The sequence below is a fragment of the Protopterus annectens genome, chromosome 2.part0, assembly GCF_019279795.1.
Source record: "Protopterus annectens isolate FY-2018-M chromosome 2.part0, PAN1.0, whole genome shotgun sequence".
Lineage (NCBI taxonomy): Eukaryota > Metazoa > Chordata > Ceratodontiformes > Protopteridae > Protopterus > Protopterus annectens.
The window spans coordinates 1,160,905,218-1,160,924,718 of NC_056728.1; the positions used below are offsets into that span (position 1 = coordinate 1,160,905,218).

General features: G+C 40.2%; 1 protein-coding gene and 1 long non-coding RNA gene across 3 annotated transcripts in view; both read right to left on the reverse strand.

Moving 5' to 3' along the window:
* Positions 1-19,501, reverse strand: part of PKD2 (polycystin 2, transient receptor potential cation channel) — a 922,997-nt gene that overhangs the window by 868,131 nt on the left and 35,365 nt on the right. The window lies entirely within an intron of this gene.
* On the reverse strand, positions 498-17,555 carry LOC122793392. The gene is made up of 3 exons (XR_006363475.1): positions 17,477-17,555; positions 5,001-5,004; positions 498-509 (listed from the first exon to the last, which is right to left on the reverse strand). It is a non-coding gene; the product is annotated as an uncharacterized LOC122793392 (long non-coding RNA).

Here is a 19,501-nt window from a genome sequence, read left to right on the forward strand (position 1 = left end):
CACCTCTGAGGAGCACTTGGTCTTTAGGATGCTTGCACCAAGCTAGTCAGTGGCTACAAGACAAGCAAAGGGGGCACTAGCCCAGTTTAAGGCCATGACAGACATTTCCATCTTGGAAACTTTGGCCATGAGCCCTTGAGCCTGTTTCAGCCTAGCTGTTAATCCCCTACATTTCAATGCCCAGACAAAAATTGCTTTATGTGCCTTGACAAGCATCAGCAAACTGCCCCTGTCCACAAGGGCCACAGGCAACAAATTGGGGGGGGTCTGCCATTCCACATCCACTGGTCCAAAATAAACACCATTATGCCAGAGGTGTTTTAGATCGGGCAGTCTTTTGCAAGTGTGTAACAGATCCATCAGGACTTTACCAAAGAGTGCCTTGTAGGTTAGGCATAGATCATCCCTCAGTAGTCTGTAGGAGACTTTACTACAGGGACAGGGCTTTGAGGCAGTTGGCATAGGGCATTCACACCCTGTAAAATGGCAAGAAACCTCTGGCTCCCTTCCTGGAGGATATCTTTGGGTATTCAAGGATTGCACCCAGCTTGTAGTCAAAGGCCCTCTACCTTTTTGAAAATCAAAAAGTCTGGTGTTTTTGCAGCTTCCTTATTTTTACTCCACCTGGAAAATACTGATCCTCCTTTCTGCTCCAATTCGGGATACAGCCGAGACCTTTTGGTACCTCACTGACAAAGTGAGCTGAATTCCATGTGTAGGGCTAAGTTTACAAGTGCCAATCATTATGGCTTTAAGGATAGCCTTGTTCATATGGAGTCAAGAAATCTCCCTAGTTTGTGAAGTGTCGAGTGTTCTGAGAATATGGACAGATTTCTCAGTTGCCTTGTAAGGTTTGAGAGTCATGGCTCTGCATACTTTTTAACCTTCAAACTGAGGTGCCCTACCTCTGAGGAACAAATTGGCAACTTCAACTAGAATTGTTAAAATGTAATATTTCTGCTTACAGAAGCATGTAAGCTATTCATGTTCTGTTTACCATGGATATCAGTTAAAATGTTAAAGCTGAATGAGTGACCTTTACAATGGGGAACTGGAGTAGCAGGAAAGGCCCCAAATGACAATGTTCCTTGTAATAAAAGGTACACTAAGTGCAGACCTTGTATAGCCATCAAGTGAGCAAGGTTTGGGGCTTAGTTTGTGCTTACATGTAAAGGGATACAGGTTGACAATTTTTCCAGTTTAGGTGTAAAGCTGGAAATCAAATAACTTATGGTTCTTACTCCATGGCTATGAACAAGGGCAGGAGCAATAAGATTTTCCTTTGACCTGCTCAGTATAATCCACCTAGTATTTTGCATTGGTATGCAAAGGTTTCCTTAACTATTGCATTGGTATGCAAACGTATCCTAACCAGTGAAAGGTTCCTTGGATGTCCAGGTGAAAAATAGTTAAGGAAACATCTGCTTCCCTGCAGTCCACTCTTCCCTGCCTTGGTTTTAAATGCGGTTCCTCTAGCTTTTGACATTGGTAAATCTTTGCTTTACTCCTACTTTGGATTTAGCATAGCAATGATTTACTTGCCTGTCAAAACTGGACTCGAGGCAGTTGATAATGGACACCTTCAGTAATTAAGGGTGAAATAGATACTACAACAGCATGCTTTGGCAATACCATAAGCAAATTTGTAATATTAAAGCTATTAGATTAATATTCCTTAAAGTGTTAAGTCAGAAAAGTTGCTTAGTATTCAGGCATTCTGAACTAGACAAATTGGCCATTTTGGGAGGTAGTTCATAAGTGAAGCTTGCATACCTCCCTCAATACTGGTTCAGAAAATCCATACTGAATTGAGAAATCTGAAATCTTTGATACAAGAGCCAGCTAGTCGGTTCTGTAGCCAGTTAGTGAGACGGATACTAGGAGTAATAGACCAGTCCTAGACCATAAAGCCATGAAATCCCAGGGAAACTGAGCTGATGCCAGAGCATCTTTGCAGAACCTAGCTCTCAGGGGATGGGTAAGGGCCTCAGGACCAACTTGAAGTTTACTTGGAACTGCATGAATACTCCATGGCAAATGTCACCTGAAGTCTGTAGTAAGCCCCAATATCCCTGTTTGGGAGTTCATGCCAATTTTGGAGGTGGATGAACATTTCCATGTAATGCAAGTGACAGGCTAGCTGGTCACAGACTAGAAAGTCAGGACAGTGACATCTTAGCAAGCTTTGGTAGATTTGAGAAGTTAGAATCTGGTGCGCTAAAAGTTAAAATCAGCAACTAGTACAGATTTAAGCCTTTGTAAGGTTACAGTTAAGCTAAAGAACATCCCCAAGCAAGTTCAACATTTAAAGACACTGCTAGTTATGTAGACAGTGACCATAACTGTCAACCTCTTACAGCAAAACATCTGGACAAGCCCAAGTGAAAAAATAGGGACAATTTTGCTCTTGGAAAAGGTTTTGCATTAGCATGAATTTTCTGAAGGGTATTGAGTCTGAAACAATGGTCTGTCATTCTAATTTCAGTCCAATGATTTTGCCACTAATTTGCCAGAAAACCCAATTTTATGGGCAGACCAAAAATGAGAAATCTGGACATTCTGCAAAAGTCTGTACAGTTGAGAGGTATGACTGGCTCCATTAGTGCTGACAGATCACTGCCCAGTTATACCAAATAGTCTTGAAGGAATTCCTTTAAAAATTGTCCAAAATTGCTGTCTTGCCAGTATTACTGTTTAAGCATCATTGCTGGGTTTGATCCTGAATTCTAGAAAAAAAAGTGTAAATTTCAACAGGGGACCACTGGCAATCTTTGGTGCACTGCATTATTGTATGCCAAAGCCAGAGTCAAATTCAAAATTTCCCTTAAAACCCAGGCAGAAATATTTATGGAGCTTCTCCTTGACAGCTGAAAAGTCACCTAGTGCCAGCAGTCCTCAACCTAGCATTGTGGACAATAGGACTACCCTTGTTTCTCCTGCCAACCTTGCCAAGTTTGGTCTTAAGGCAGTGTAGCAATTGCTACATGTACAGACAGCCTCTACAGTCAGGTGTAGAGATTACACCAAGAATCTAAAATCCATTCTCAAACAGTAACATGGAGGTTGTAAACTCACCAACATTACCATTTATAGTATGCATAGAACACTTAATAATCCACATACATGGAGGTTCTCAATTTGCCAAAGCAGAGAACTCCAAGTTTGCTACAGCCCATCTCCATAGCATCCATGGCACATAGCAACACAAATCTCACCCAAGCCTGTAAGGCTCAAGTCATTGGAGACTAAAAAACAGATGTCCTACTCCAGTGATAAAGGAGAAAAAGTCAGCCGCCTATCTGATGCCAGGATTCTGATCACACGCACTCAGGTCTCAGCAACAAGTACAGTTATGACCATAGCTTATATTGCTGTGAAGGACTTGAGATGTACCTCACTTGATGTACATATAGAGTAGCGCTCAGAGTAGGTATCCCAGGCATGTCCCTAGTCTTGAGTAGCACACTGCCCTCAGCTATAAGGTGAAATCCAAAATCCATTTCCTGGTTTATCAATTGGCTTAGTTTTTGGTGCCAGTCCAAGGGATCCAGTTAGTCTGCCTGGAAAGCCGGTCAAACCTCAATGACTTCCCAGAGAGTTTGCATCTGGCACCCCTAGGCTTTCAGCTGCTGGCAAAAGCTTTCCTCCCCATAGTGCCTTTTTAGGCAAGGTTTCAAAACAACCAATGTGAAGTTAACAAAAAAAGGGTCATGCTGCTAAATGCTAGGAGCTTAAAACCAAAAACTGCACTCCCATCACGAAGATGTAGATGTCGGCAGTCACAAACCTGGTTCAAGGCCTCTACTCTTGACATGCAAGGCTACAATGCCTTCCTCACCTTCAGAACACAAATGAACATTTGAAAACCAAAGGCAGTGTCAATCTACATTAGAGATAAACTAGAGGAGGTGAATTCAAACTGGACAACTCCATGGAATTACTCAAGGTACAGGTTATGGTGGGCAAGACCCCCATTAAAGTTCTAGCCAGTTGTAGATTCCTCTCCATGGGTCAACACCCATGAAGCCTGAAGACAATTCAAATTTTACAGAACACACTGGTTATGAGTGATTTCAATTATCCCACTATCAACTGGGAAACTTACTCTATCCCAAACTCACTAGCACAAAAAAGTTTGACTAATTCAAATGCCCTGGTGCAAACTGCCCATACCCCAATAGGAATATTCTAGATCTTGTCCTCACCAACATGTCAAACAGGTGCACTGTAGCAACTGTTGGGAAATCAAGTCCCCCTTCAAGATGACACCAGAACTCAAAAAGGGTGAAATCAGACAACGCAAGGCAAACTATACCCTCCCAGGTGGTGAAGGTATAAATGCATTCTCCAAGAGTCACCCTGAGCTAAAAAAGTGGCAACTATACCAAAGCTCTGTACAAATCACTTGCATAAGTGTATAAACTCTGCTGTACCAGAGAGAATTGAAGCCAGAGTCCATAGTGGACTTCCAGCAAACTCAGTAAGTGCACATAGTTTATCCAAAACTGACAAGGACCATCAGTGGATGGCAAATTCTCCAATAGCTCCTTTGCCTAGCAAGTACCTATCCTTAGCCTAGCAAGTACCACCAAGGATAACCATAAGCCTTTTACAGCTGTCTGTAACCTAAAGAGTAGGACCAAACATGTGCAGAACTGGTGGCCAATGGCATCAGACTATATCCAGAGATATTGAACCTGCTAGCAGATAGGAGGGGATAAGGGAGTGAAATGGTTGCCAAACCTAGCTTAAATTAGGTCACAGCCCCTTACATATCCAAGGAGTAGGTCCTCAAAGCACTGACCCAGGCAAACAGCCTCTATGGGACCAGACATCCCACGCAGTCTAAAACAGACATGAACTAGCATCACCATCAATTACCCTTTTCAATCATAGCTGGACAGGCTTGGTTCCTGCAGAATGGAAAACAGCTTCAGTTATTCCCCCTCCACAAAGGTGTCCTAGCAACAGACCTGGGGAATTAGATCCACAAGTCTGACCAGCCTCATCTGTAACGCAATAGAATGCATTATGGACCTCAAAGATATAGGTTACCTCCCAAACCTGAGATCCTACCAAACCCTGCTTTAGGCTTGTTGGATGTGGTGGATTTTAAGTGTGACCAAGGCCATCAAGGACGGCAAATCTGTGCATGCAATATACTTTGCCTTGGCAGAGGCTTTCACAGTTCCACATTCAGGCATTAGTGAAACTTTAATGCAAACCCCATTCATGTAAGGTGGATTGCCAACTGTCTCACCAAGCCAGGCACTATCAAACTGCGATTCCACAACCAGACCAGTTAGTAATAGGGTGCCATGGGGGTCAGTGCTGGGCTCAGTTTGGTATATACTTCAGAAGTATAAACAAGGGTTGCAGCTGACCCAAGTTAGACTGCAAAGTAGGTGCAATTATTGAATCCCCAAATACAAAATATACTCTAGGATGGTTCAGACCAACAACTTGTTTTGGTCACTATATCAAACTGACTGCAAAGAAATGCATCATTCCCTTTGGCACAATGTCCCTTCACTCCAACAATCTCATACCTATTCTTTGGTAGGGGACCTGGGATCACCACAACCTTACTTTGACCAACACATGTACCAAAGTAAGAAAAGCTTTCCATGTAGCTCACTTTGTTAGTAAAGGCAGAGCCTCAACAGCAAGCTATAATCCCCTATACATGGCACTAATCCAGCCCATAAGATTACAACACCCCATTTGGTATGTACAGTACCAAGCACCTACAGCAAAGACACCTAGAGGTCTCTAAAAGAAAGGGCCTGCTGCATGTTGCCTACTTTGTGAGGACCAAAAAGTTACTATACCCCATATTGTATAGGGTTTAGGGGAGACTTACTTTGCCTACAGAGCAACAAGACCCAATCCTAATGAACTCACTGCATATCCACAAATGGGTCTAGGTCTACATATTCCAGGGAATTAAATATGACCTGTGACTTAATCTGCCCCTCTAGCATTTTCCATTACTCTCCCAGTGACTGCCATGTCTTTTAGAAGAGTAGCAATTCATGTGAAAGAGCACCTCTGACAGTATTCAAGAGGAACCTGGGAATAGCACCCACAAGTGTCCTGGACATACAGTCCAGGAAATGCAATCTTTGACATTTACTAGTACCTCTACAGTATTACATTGGGTTGGAACAGTTAGGCTTAATGACCCCCAAACTCCTAGGACAATTAGATTTAGGCCATCAACCCAGATTACCTTCTGGGAAAATGTTTAGAATCAATTATACTATAAACCAGGTGCTGCTGTACCACAGCTTTAACAAGATATCACTGGTCCCACATATGCCACAATCTACCTGGACCTAGCAAGGTTTTCAGATCTGTTAGGTTGAGATGATAGACTGAAAAGACCATGCTAGTCAAGGCAGCTGAAGCAAGTTACCAAGAATTAAAAGTTTAGGTCACAGGGTTAAATTTCTAACCCCCCCCCCCCAATTTCCAGAAATCTGGGCCAAATTTGCCAACATCCCAAAGGTGGGGACACTTATAACCAATGTAACCAGGTAAGATTGCAGGTGTACATTACCACCTACCACCCTTAATCATTGGTCATGTTTTAAGTAAACATTTGTCGTTTTAGGCTAAATAATTCTCCCTATGCTCTCAATGTCCTAGTTGAGAGCTATTCTGTTAGACTATTCCAAGGATAGAAAGTTCAAAGCAAACATGTTATTAGCTGCTACTCCATGTAGCAGATATCCCTGATGCCCAGCAGTGAAAGGCCAGACATACTGCAGTACTGTAGCCACCAGTCCTCAAATTGGACTGGAATGAGTTCAGAAAGTAAAATCTGGCATGTTAAATCCAGGCTTGTGTAGTTTTCAAAAACATCCTTTGGGGAGGTTACCAGAGTGGATTTAAGACAGGATATTGCTATACTGGTTAGCACTGGTATCTCTGGGCACTAGAAACATGGAACATATTACTGTCCCAATCAACAAGACCATGCTTTGCAGAGTAGGGCAGCTGTCTGAATATACTGCTTCAAGTGTAAGGGGTGTATATACATTCAAAAAGTATGTTACACAATTCTGAACTGGAACCAAGACATCTTTGCCAATACTCTGCAGTCAAGCCAAAGCCCATCTAAGTAAAGATCCAAAAGTTGGCTTTGTCAACTTACAGACCTCATAATTGTTGGCCATGAAATGTTAAAGGCAAAGCATAGAATTCAGTAGGTAAGATATATACAAGTGGCATCAGTACATGATCAAGTACTTATGAAACTTAAGGATGGGCAAAACTAAGCACCCAGACACTTCAATATTGAGACAATGCTAGAGTATATTTGTCAGTAGCAAAAGCCTGCCTGTAAGATGGAAATAACTGCATGCAGTGCCATTCAAGTCAATCTTTTCTGGCATTAGAAAGAAAGAGTAATGGATTGCAAATGTTTGACTGCTCACTTCAAATGAAAGTTTGGTCCTCAACTGGAGTAGAGGATAAGTACATTATCTTCATAGGTTCTTGCTAAAGTTAGTTCAGCCACACCACCCAGTAGCAGTGGGAAGCTAGTAATGGGGGGGTTAAGACTACACATTCATAATATGGAAAGACCCACAAGGATTGCCAGAAGTAAAGGTCAGCCTACTCCAAAAAGTGGGTACCACTTGGATTAGGTAGCCATGACATCGTCTTGATAAGTTTAGGTCATGGGCATTTACTTGGAATTCCTAAAAATAGAAGAGGTAGAGCACTGGGTCATTTTTAGCTCAGAAAACCATGCATTATTCTCCTTTGAATTTACAATACTTGGGACAGGGCTTTGAGTAATTAAGGGTACTGTAACAGAGATTTTGGTGAGGAAACATTGAGGTAAAGTTAGTTTAGGTGCATGCTAATGTATGGATTATATTAAAATGTGCCCAATTTGAATAAAGTGTGACTAATTTTCTATGCATCTTAAGACATACCCATCAACTGTCCAGGATTTCGCCTCATTTTTGGACCACTACTCAATTTGTGGTTTTCTGGCAAATCAGTGAAGACTGAAATCACCAAATGCCACATTTGTTTCAGACTTCACATCCTTCAGAAAAAACACATGCCAATACAAATTGTCATTTTAATATATATCTTTCCAAGTTTAAACATTCCCTTAAGTTTAATTTTTGGGAGTTTGTCCCTCATTTTAGGCTTTAACCAGATTTCTTGCACCCAAGTTGAGAAGTATGCTTTAAGATGCCACAAAGGATAAGCTGTGCAAGGTGAAAGAAATTGACATGTTCAGGGGAGATTAACATACCAGTCTCCTTTTTAGTGTTTCTGTAAATCTGGACTGCTGTAAAAGCAGTCCAGATTAAGGAGAGAAGGCATCAGTGTGATGCCCAGAAGTCTGTGGTTTAACTGCGCAGCAAAGTGGAAGGGGATTGGACTGCCATGTCCACAGTCATATGTGACATGGATGGCCAATGATAGATTCTTGCTCTCTTCCTGAGAAAGAGCAACAAGAGTGTGAAACAATCAGTAGCAGCACATTACTTTTTGCTTTATTTTTATGGAGTCGAGTCCCAATCCTAACCCAACTTCATGATAGGATTAGGCAGACAAGATGGAGATGGACAGGCACTTATTAATTTAGAGGTAGGTGTCAGTCAGATGTCTAGTACAGACATTGGCACTTTAGTGGAAGCACCAGAAACAAGTGTAACAGTTTAGTTATCTTACAGTTGTTAAAACTGGTAAGCAGGCTGCTTGGAGGACATTTCAGCTATGATCTTGACCATGAAAAGAAAGGCAATTTTTTGTAAAGTTTTAAAAGCCAATAATGCACATGACAGGAACTCATTTACATGTTAAATACATGTATCACAGTACACATTTATACTCATGTACTGCAACAGCTAGGTAATCAACTACTCATTTCCAATAGAAGAGTCACTATTGATTAATGCATTTCTGATTCCAACTGCAGCTGTAATGTTTGTGTGATTGTAGGTAATGATTGAAAAGGGACAGGTTCATCCACCCTTATTGGCTTTCATTTAAACAAAAGATACAGGCAAATTAAAATATAAAATCAAACTGGTTTATAAGATGCTCGTGATATGGGGAGTGGAGTATGAACATATGCTGTTCAGAGCATTACTGGAGAAAGCATACAAAGAACACATTAGAGCCTATTCAGTTTGGAGAATAGTCCTTTGCCCAAAGTGCATCTTCCCACAGAAGTGACTGAGCAGGCACCCTTTACATGACTTAAAAAAATGAGTCAAAACATAGCCTAAATATTCAAATTTATCAACAGTGACTGGAGGAGGCATTTTTGGAGTGGATGCAACATGCAATCATGAAGGATGCATCTCAGCTTTGAGAACCAGCTATTCGGGTTTGGAATGTAGTAGGATTTAGTTTTAATGTCATCTGTAAGCTATACAGTGGTAGTGAAAAAAGATTGGACCCAAGCAGGGGCGGCTCGTACTATTGAACTACAGGACTGCAGTGCCCCCAGCTGTAAAAGAAAAATAAAGTTAGGCGTGTGTATGAAATGCCCCAGTTAAATATACCTGGTGGCTAGAGTTACTCAGGCACAAACCCTGTACCTTGGGTACAGGTAGCAAGAGCCCAAATTCCCTACCAACCCCCCACCTCTTGTAAAAAGGTGTACAAACTTTTTCCTCATTTCTGTTCCTCAAAATCTGCGGTTTTCTGAATTTTTGTAATCAGTGAAGGACTTTATTCACAAAATGACAGGCATTTGAATTTCAGAAAGTACATTGCAACAACATTTTATTCTAGCAATTTAAGTTTATAAGATCAGTGTTTGAAATTTGTACCTATTTTGGGGGCTTTATTCCCCCATTATTGGCTTTGTCCAGGTTTGTGCCAAGAGGTTGAGAGCTATGATGAGAACCAAATTCACTATACAATAGCCATTTAAGTTAGTCTTCCTATCTTTCAGGAAACAGCTGATTTGTTATAGTAGCATGTTGCTCTGACTGTAGTATACAGGGTCCTGGGTTCAAGACTGGTCAGTGAAATGCATGGTAGTAATATTTTATTCTAGCAACTTTCCAAGATTATACAAGCAATGTTTAAAATGGGCCCCTGGTGTTTGGGCTTTTGTCCCCCCCAAATAAAGGTTGGCTTTACAGATTTCTTGTGCTGCAAAGTTGATACAGTTGAGTGTCAAGTGGATTTTACAAAGAGCCGAGAGCTTCAGGGGAAGAGAAGTTGTGCTACTTATGCTAAATCTCCTTGTATTGTTAATAGCATATGTTGAATATTTTCTTTTGCTGCACAAGGCTGCGGGTTCTACTCCAAATAATGTAGCTGCATTGCTAATACTGTAGTGATTTGTGCTTTTAAAGGGAATTTATGTTGCAGTCCTGAGAATGTCCTCTTTGGCAGAGATACCTAGTAACTGAACCAGTTATCAGTTTGCTATCCATTCCCTATTGCAATTATTGCATGTAAGCTAGGCAATGTATTCCAAGGGCAACATGCACTTATTTGTAGATGAAACAATGAAATATAAAAGTTTTTTGCTAGCAGCAACCTATTCAGTAGTTCGAGATCTCTAATGTGGAACTTAGATGACTTCGGCAGAGATTGTGCATATTTACTGATACTGGTGGATTGCAGAAGTTGAATTGGGCAGTTTTGTCATTGGTGCATGCATTTTGTTCAATTGTTTACTAGAAAATGTTCAAAACAATAATTTAAAATGCTCTGCATTATACAAGGAATATAATTAAATAGTCAAGAAGGTGCAGCAAAGAACACATGCATGTTGTGTGCAAGGGGTGCTAGGATTTGGAGAGCCCAAAGTTACTTTGTCCACCACTGGCCAGATGTATTTTGAATGTGGGTTTCAATACTGTTTCAATGAGAGTTTCAAGGGCAGAGAAGTTTTTAATGCAAAGTCTATTTTCATTGTGAGATTCCAATGCTTTAACAGAGGTCTAGTGTTTGTGCTGTAAAATGTAAAAACACTTAATGAAATCTAAATAATCAGAAGTAAAAGCAGTATGCACATTAGTTTATGGTAAATGTGGCAAAATAGCCAAGTAATGGGACATTGCTGGAATGGCTGCAGGGGGAGGCCCCATTTGACTATTTTTTGAGGGGGGGGCAGCAAACTCAAAGACAGCCCCAGCAGAGCTATACCTCTCATCTGTCCAGATTTTCACAGAAGGAATAGATTTTTAGGTTCCTCAATTTGTGGTTTCTGGCAAATCATTTAGAAGTCAAGTAGTTTTAGACTTCACACCCTTTAAAAAAATGCATGATAAAGCAAGACAGTTATTTTATCAACTGTCTAAGTTTATACAAGAGCAATTTTTAGTACTGTCTGTTCTCCCAGAATATTTGGCCTTGCCCAGAGTTCCTGTTACGTGGTTGAGAGGTATGCACAAATACCTTTAGAATTAGGTATATCCAAACATCTTAGCAATTTTGGAAGAAAATTGAGGGTTTACAGTTAATAAATTGTAATGATCAGAGTTAGATCACTTTTATTTCAGAAATGCATATAGATTCTTATTTTGTCAGCGGGACTTTGCCCCACTTCTGTTTATGGCTTTGTCCGCTCCACTTCTGTTTATGGCTTTGTCCAGATTTCTTGCTCAGAGGTTGAGAGGTGACAAATGTCAGGGCCATCAGTCAGCCAGAGATTTCAAATTGATATACGTTTACCCCACTCCCATGTAATGGATGTGCCCAAGCAAGGCAAGTAGTTATGTAGTGCAAGTGTGCAGAGTATCCCTCCATCCAAGGTAGGCACCAGTGCTAAGTGGCTTTTCAGTCATTTATTACAGAATGTTCTGGTTCTGTCATTTTTATACTGTTGATTTATTGCCATTATTCATGTTGTTGCAGTGCCTGTTGCTCTGTGTTTAAGTAGCAATGTTTTAATCAGGAAACATTGTCCGAGATTGTAAGATAAGTAAGCTTTAATAAGCATACTGTTAAAGAATTATCAGCATTGGAATAGTGCTGTCATATTTACACAATGTATAACTCCTGGGTATTGAGATGCACAACAGTATTTGCAATAAAAGGACAGGATTACAGTATTTTCAGAAGCTAATTACATTTGTTGGAGACAATCTTTGCAGGCGTTGCCCATAAAACTAAACAGAAAACCAATAGTGTGGTCCATAACCTGTACAGTAATCCTGCAAGCAATTTATCTTGAGCTTGTTCGTTCATTTTTCACTTTGATCAGGTTTTCCCAATGAAACAAGTAGATAGTTGAGGCAGCAGGTCTTTTTGGATAAGAAACATTTTTTACAAGTGGAGAGGCATCAGATTGTTACTTTCAGCATGTTGCTTGGTACTTTTATAAAGCTGAATATAAATTCCAGTTAGAACTGCAGTCAAAGAAGTGGTTGAGTGGAGTGCTGCTTTTTTTTCTAGACTAATTTGACTGCCATTCTAGAAATGTATTTTAGAAAGTATTTTTTCATGCCTCAACCCATTTCCATCTAGATATTAGATATTAAGTAAGCCATCATGTAGCCAATGCACCGAAATGTTTCTCTTCCACTTAATTTTGCCTTGGACTCATGGATGATTGTTTGGCACCCAGGGCAACCTATTTAAAGTCCCAGTCTGTGGTTTTGAGCACACCTCCACCCCTTTCTGGTGGGCCACACCCCTTCCCTTTAGGCCCACCATTCAGCAGTTTCCTGCAGCCCCCCCTTTTGAAGTCACCAGCTGCCACTGGTCCTTAACTGTGGGAAATTAAAAGTGGAATGCTATTTATATGGCAAGTAGAAGTGATGCTAGATTTATCAAAGAAAACTATGCTGCCATGTGTGGTTTATAGCAACATTAAATAAAAAAGGTCTAAGTGGAATAATTGCATGGTTTTCAAAGCTTCTTGCATGCCAATTCAGACCTCTAAGAAAAAAAAAGCTGAATGATGAAACAGTTAAGGGTGGGGCATGCTCATTTTACATTTTAAAGCACCAGCTTCATTGGTGCTCAGTGGACAAATAGTTGCATGCAACATCCTTGGATCAAATCTGGCTTTTATCCTAGATGCAAAATTAGGAGGACATGCTAAGGTTTACTGAGAAATCAGGACAAATTAAACAATGAAGTTTAATGAAGCCTCAGGCATGAATGGGATAAGCTACTGTTGTCATGAAAGACCATGAATGCTCTGAACTTCACCCACACCAAATTTTTGGAATAAGTTTAGCAATGCCATTAAATGGGTAGATGTGCCAAGTAATTCTACAAAAATTTCAACCTGCTGATAAATTTAGATAGGACAGGGTATGCCAGCTATGTATTTGCAGTTAACGCCAGTGTCAGAACTTTGAAGTGTTCACACAGTCTGACAAGTTGATTCATGTGCAGCTCTATTTTACAAGCTAAAGCTAGGACTTTGGGTTTCAAGGAAATAGTCAAGTGCATACATCAAAACATGGAAACAATTTGATGTTTAAATTCCAACTTATAAATTCTAGAAAATAAAATCAAATTCCTGACACTAGTGTTGAAGCTATTGTGCAATTATCCAAGCATTAGAGGACACTGCATTTTAAGTCTAAGTGAGGGACTACACCTCTTATTCAAAAGATAGACTTTACTGTTCTACCATCAGGTGAGCAAAGGAAAAAATTAAGATGTATTGACTTAATGCAATGCATTTAAGCCACTTTCTCCATTTGGAATCCAAAAGAAATTTGAAGTTTTTTTTTTTCCCAAAAACCCTAAAGTATTACGATCGCCTTAAAATGCCCAGAACTGCAAAATTCTATTACCCCGGTTTTAATGGAAAATGACTCTCACATTCTGACCTCAGAACTTTGTCCAGCACTACCATTTTCCAAATTAGACTGCCCCTCAACATTTCCATGGAGTGCATTTTATGCATATTGGATGGCACAGTGGTGCAGAGGTTAGCATAGTCACCCCATAGCAAAACTTTCTCCAGTTCAATTCTCAACTGGAGTGCCTTCTGTGTCGAGTCTGCATACCTTCCTGCATACCTCAAATGTCCAGATTTTTTTTGGTCTTATAGCTCACTTTCTGGATTTTTGTGGAAAACCAGTGAGGAACTGGTTGTCATTTGGAGTTAAACTTGAAATCCCTCAGAAATTGCATAACACAAGACCTTTCATTCTAGCAACTTTCCAATTTAGAATGTCCCCCCATTATTTTTGGTTTTGTCCAGATTTTTAGTACCAAGTTGAGAGCTATGCCTCCCCTGCATTCTCATGGGTTTCCTTCAACATTCCAAAGACATGTAGAGTGTTTCTCCCTGGCCTCTACTGAAAATGGACTCTGTCCCAGTAAACAAATAAAAAAAATATGTTTCCTGTTGGTGACAATAGGGATATGGGTACTTTGTTATAGTGGTAGGCCACTCACTATTTAGGAGTGGTGAAATTACCAGTTTACAAACTGTCCACTCACTAGTCTACCCAGGTCAGAGGTCAGTAAGCAAATGCACATGGTTGGTCTAGTACAGCAGAGTACTTATTCATAAAGTTGAAAGACGCACTCCACCTAAATTGGAATCTTACTCAAGTACCTCAGTCAAGTTACTAGAGATCTGTTTTTAGAAACTAGACAAGAACATTCAAGTAAAAGGCACACTACAACCACTCTAAAAACAGCTCCCCCACCCAATTATGCAGGCAGACTGCCTTTGCAGAAAGTCACTTCCACTTGGTCATAAGTTCAATCAAGTATTGAAGTGATCACAGGAACCATAAGCCATACCACTCAACCTCTTTAAGCAAGAGATCTGGATAAAGCATAAAAAAGTGGACAAAAGCCCAAGAATGGGGACAATTTTTAAAATATTGATCTTAAAATATTAGAAAGTTGATAGAACAGCTTTTGCATACACATTTTCAGAAGGGTATGAAGTCTGAAATGTAATTTTCAGACTTCTATCTTTAATGATTTGCAATTTGCCAGAAGACACAATTTAACCAAAAATGTGAGGCACAAATCTGGACATGCTGCAAATCTGTACAACTGAGGTATGCCATAAGCAGTCTTCAGTAGACGCATTCCTAAATTCTGGTGTAAAGGTTTTGTCCATCCTCTGCAAATAGAAGTGGTCATCTACAAAATCCACGAGTCCAACACTGGTTAATGTACCACTTGCTAATTTTAAACAGGACATTTCAAAACACCATTTAAAATGTTTAAATACAAAATAAAGTTTACCACATTTACCTCAAGTGGCCCAAGTGTTAGGATTTACTAAAATGAATTCAGAGTACCATTAACAGCATGTTACATTGTGCAGTACCATTCATACCATGTGGTTCTTTCCAGAACTTTCAGTGTTGGGCATTTCCACTTTGATGCAAGTTATTTTAATCAGCATTTGTCTAGTCAAATTCTGTCAGAGGATGTTATAGTCCCCTCCAGTTCAGCATTATATTGAATGCTTGCCTTTGGAACTTGTGCAGAGGTGTTATACCACATTTAAGATAAATGTGCATCTTGCCCATGTTAGACTGAAGTTACATCAAGGTTTATTTTGCTTGTCTATACTTCTGTCCAGATTTGCACATCATTTTTGTGAAGTTACCCCAATTTGCAGTGCTGGAAAGATTTTGACTTCATATCTTTCAGAAAATGCATGTTGAAATCTAAAGGTTGTCCCCTTTGGACAGATGTCAAGAGGTTGGGATGTATGTAGTAGCATTCATATCCAAGTTTACACCTCTTGGAACATTAGTCTTAAGCCTGAGAGGTAGTAAAATGAAGATTTTAACTGAATACCTTTCTGAAATATTTAAAGTCCAACTGAATCTTGACAGACAGGCAGAGCACCCAGTTAGGATCTAGGCTTTGACATGGACAAATGTAGGACAGCAAGGGCTATAGTAGTCAAAGCTCATTCTCCTTAAAGGAAAAACAGCAGCCACTGGATAGATCAGCTGCCCATATTTTTGGTCCGTTCCTCTTTCCAGCAAATTAAGAACCAAAGTCAATAAATGACTAGTATATCATATCCTTCAGAAAATTAGGACCAAACAAGGGAAAGTGCAATTAAAATCCATCCCCATTTTTGCAGCATCCCCCTCCATTTTTGGTTTTCTCCAGATTAAAAGTTTTAGCAGTATAGCCATTTGTACTATCCACAAATGCATAGAAAATACCTTTGTCTTGAGCCATGTTTAGATACCGCAAAGGTTAAAGAGTGATCAAAAGCCAGCATGGTGCATTAAGTGAATGACCAGGTTAAGAGTTTTCATACTCTACCTTCGAATTTATAGTACAGAAGCTGCTGTTAAAGGGATAATTAGTAGGTATATACACACAATTACATGACTACAGGAATCAGGTGTCAAAGGATTAAGAAACTGGGGGAGCAATTCACAAACAATGGGAGGATACATTTACAGCTCCCAAATACAGTCTAGATTAGAATCTTCACAGGTATTTCTATACTCCAGACTCCAATGAATTCTCATGTGTATTTCAAATAGAGGTGTCTAGGCAAAAAGGTAATTGGGAGTGAAATAAGGTGGTAGACAATTCACTGCAGACTGAGAAATACTGAGCAAGCAAATTTTTGCAACCGAATTTTGAGCAGCGATACAGAATCACTTAGAAGACAGTAAGATAAAGTTAGATACTGGTGTAAAGCCATTTACTGGAACATTGAAATAGTAAACTAGCAGTACATAACTGATAAAAGTATGTTTAGTAGCAGCTTACAGAAACATGCTACTTACAGGAGCAGCTTACAGAAACATGCGACTTACAGGAGCAGTACATGCAAAATATTTTGGAGGAATCAGGTTTAGAGAGGCAAGAATTGAATGAGCTTTGCAATGTCTGAATAAATGTAGAAAAGTTATACAAGTTTGCAAATGAGGCAGTCTGGTTTGTTATTGCCTACATCACAAGTGATTCAAAACAGCTTTGTAGAGCAGAGTAGTACAATAAGGATGCAACATATATAATCACTTGGAGGGGGCAGTTAGGGGCCTAGAAATCAACTGGCCAAGTTAACCTCATCACCTTGAATTACAAGTATCCGTTACATGAGAGTTGCAGAATCCTTGAGCCCTTAACCTGCACCACCAACTCAACATTTCAAAAGCACAAGTACAACCCAGAAAAAAATCCTGGCAATCAAGTCATTAAAGGCAGGAAAACTTAACCATTACTACTGCAGGAACAAAACATTTCAAACATAGCTACATAATGCTTGCATGTTATGTAGAGATTCTTCCCCACCCAGTCTCATGACTTATTCCCAGTCATTTCCATCCTCTAGAAGTGAGCATGAAATCAATGTCACATGCTGCTGTTAGGTCCACACAAATTGTACATGTATTTTCCATGTCCAGTACGACTGTACACTATGCACAGGGCATCACTAGTTCCAAACCCGAATTGAGTTCTTAACCCTTTATGCAAGAAATAGAAAAGCGGCTAGTACAAATGTCTTTCCACAAAGATGCAAGCATAGCTCAGAAAGTGTTACTCTTAATTGTCAAGTCCTTACCTCCAAAATAGCTTCCAGTCAGTACACGGCCCAGTACCATATGGAATGGATGGACAGAAATGGTTCCTGATGTAGCCACGCCAACAATTACACAAGTTCCACCTCCAATACGGCAAGACTCCAGTGCAGATTTCTTAAAAAGAAAGTAGTTTAGTGTACACTCCATCCAGGAAACATGGATACTTCAGACCCAGAAATTTAAAATCTTACTGTTGAAAATATCAAGTACTGCACACTAGGGCAAAAATAAGGCTAAGTGTTGTAGTTTTAATTATACCAGGTAGAAAACTTGCAAATTAGCTTGCAGCCACTGCAGACTATCCTATGGTGACAGACTGATCTGTACACACTGGAAGACAGAAGATACAGGCAAGTTTGCACAAGGGATTTGTGGACTTTGCAGTTAACCATATACTCATGACTGCCATGGACTGGAGTAGTGATCTTTGCAGACTAAAGTAGGATACCATATTCCACAAGAAAGGAGTACACAATGTGGGAGGATGAACAGCAAATTGGTTCCATTCACTATGGTGCTAGCAAGCCACCAAAGTTGGAGTACTTCATTTTGGTGAAGACCACCACTATACCCATGTACCAATGATAACACCCCTTGGCCCCACTCCAATTACAGCTGAGATGGGGAAAGGACTGCCTGATCTCACCCCCAAGTGGGCCAACTGGCTCCAGATTAGGGCCTGTAAAACATACAATCACATCTTAATAGGGATGCTGGGAACTGTACAAATGCAGAAAGGTTGGAGTTACATTAGGTTGCTCTAATTGCAAGTTTAAGAGCAACTGTCCATGCTTTGTCATTTAGCTGTAGCACAGTTCATGTCCCACCCACATAAAATAAAACAGACACCTTCAGGGCAAATCTTCATTTGGAGGAGGCACTGTGGACCACTCCCATTTTTCTGCTGAGAAAGTGTTCATGACCAGCGACTACAAATAAACTGGGTTTTCAGGAGTTAGCAAAAGCATTCACCTGCATGAATTTCAGTTGCCAGTACTCCAGGAAATACAAAAACATCTCAAATCTACCTTCAAGAAAACACATTAAAGCAATTCTTATCGAACCAGAGTACTGCCACTTTGCAGGGCAAGGAGAATTTGATAAAGAAATTAGAATGTTAAGGATAAAATCCTGTACCACAAGTAGAGTTAATCAAATCCACTGCAAACAGTGGTACTAGGCAGTTTAGGTCTCCACCTTCTGTGCTGCTGGGATAATTGGCACATTCAAGGAATCACCTACAGATTGCAACATTGGTGCATCTTACCTACAGAGAAACTTTGCAGCATAGAAGCACCTCATTGCAGAAGAGGTACAAAGTATTCCATGTTGTATAGAATAGTACTCTAAACTAGATTATGCTCATTAATTTCTGCAGGCAAGCAGTGTACATCCTTATTGGTCACATCACATTAAACCGGATTGCAGATACAGTGGCACAGCTGCACTCATCCAGATTTACTTTGGCCAAGTCTTATAAGCCCCCTACAGGTGAAAGATAACATCCTTATGCCAGTGTTCCCATCTGTTCTCATTCCAGGTTTTACAGTGCCTCTTCCCCCCAGCAGATCCCAATTGCTGGAAGTTACTGCATCATATGACCAAGGTGTATTCAAAAGGACAGCCACACATGAAACATTCAATTTTCCATATCAGGCAGTGTTCACTTTCAAAGTTTCTCCTTTAGTTTACCTGGCGTGGAAGCTACACAGCTTGTCAGACATGTGCCCCTGGTTTATTCAGCCCCCTCATTTCACTGCGGGGTGAATCATTCCTGCTGTACTGCTCCTTTTCCCTAGAGGGGAGCATTTTAGCCTCTCATTCAAAGAAATATTACACAAGTTCATACATTTTTCCTTTCCCTGTAAAAGGAAGCTATAGGGGGTTAATTTCCAGTTTATGCCAGTTCTTGGGATACAATATGTAATTAGTGTGCCACTATCAGCTTAAGCTAGTCACATAAAAGGCAAGCTGATATGAGGGTTAATTCCATTTAATCATTTGCA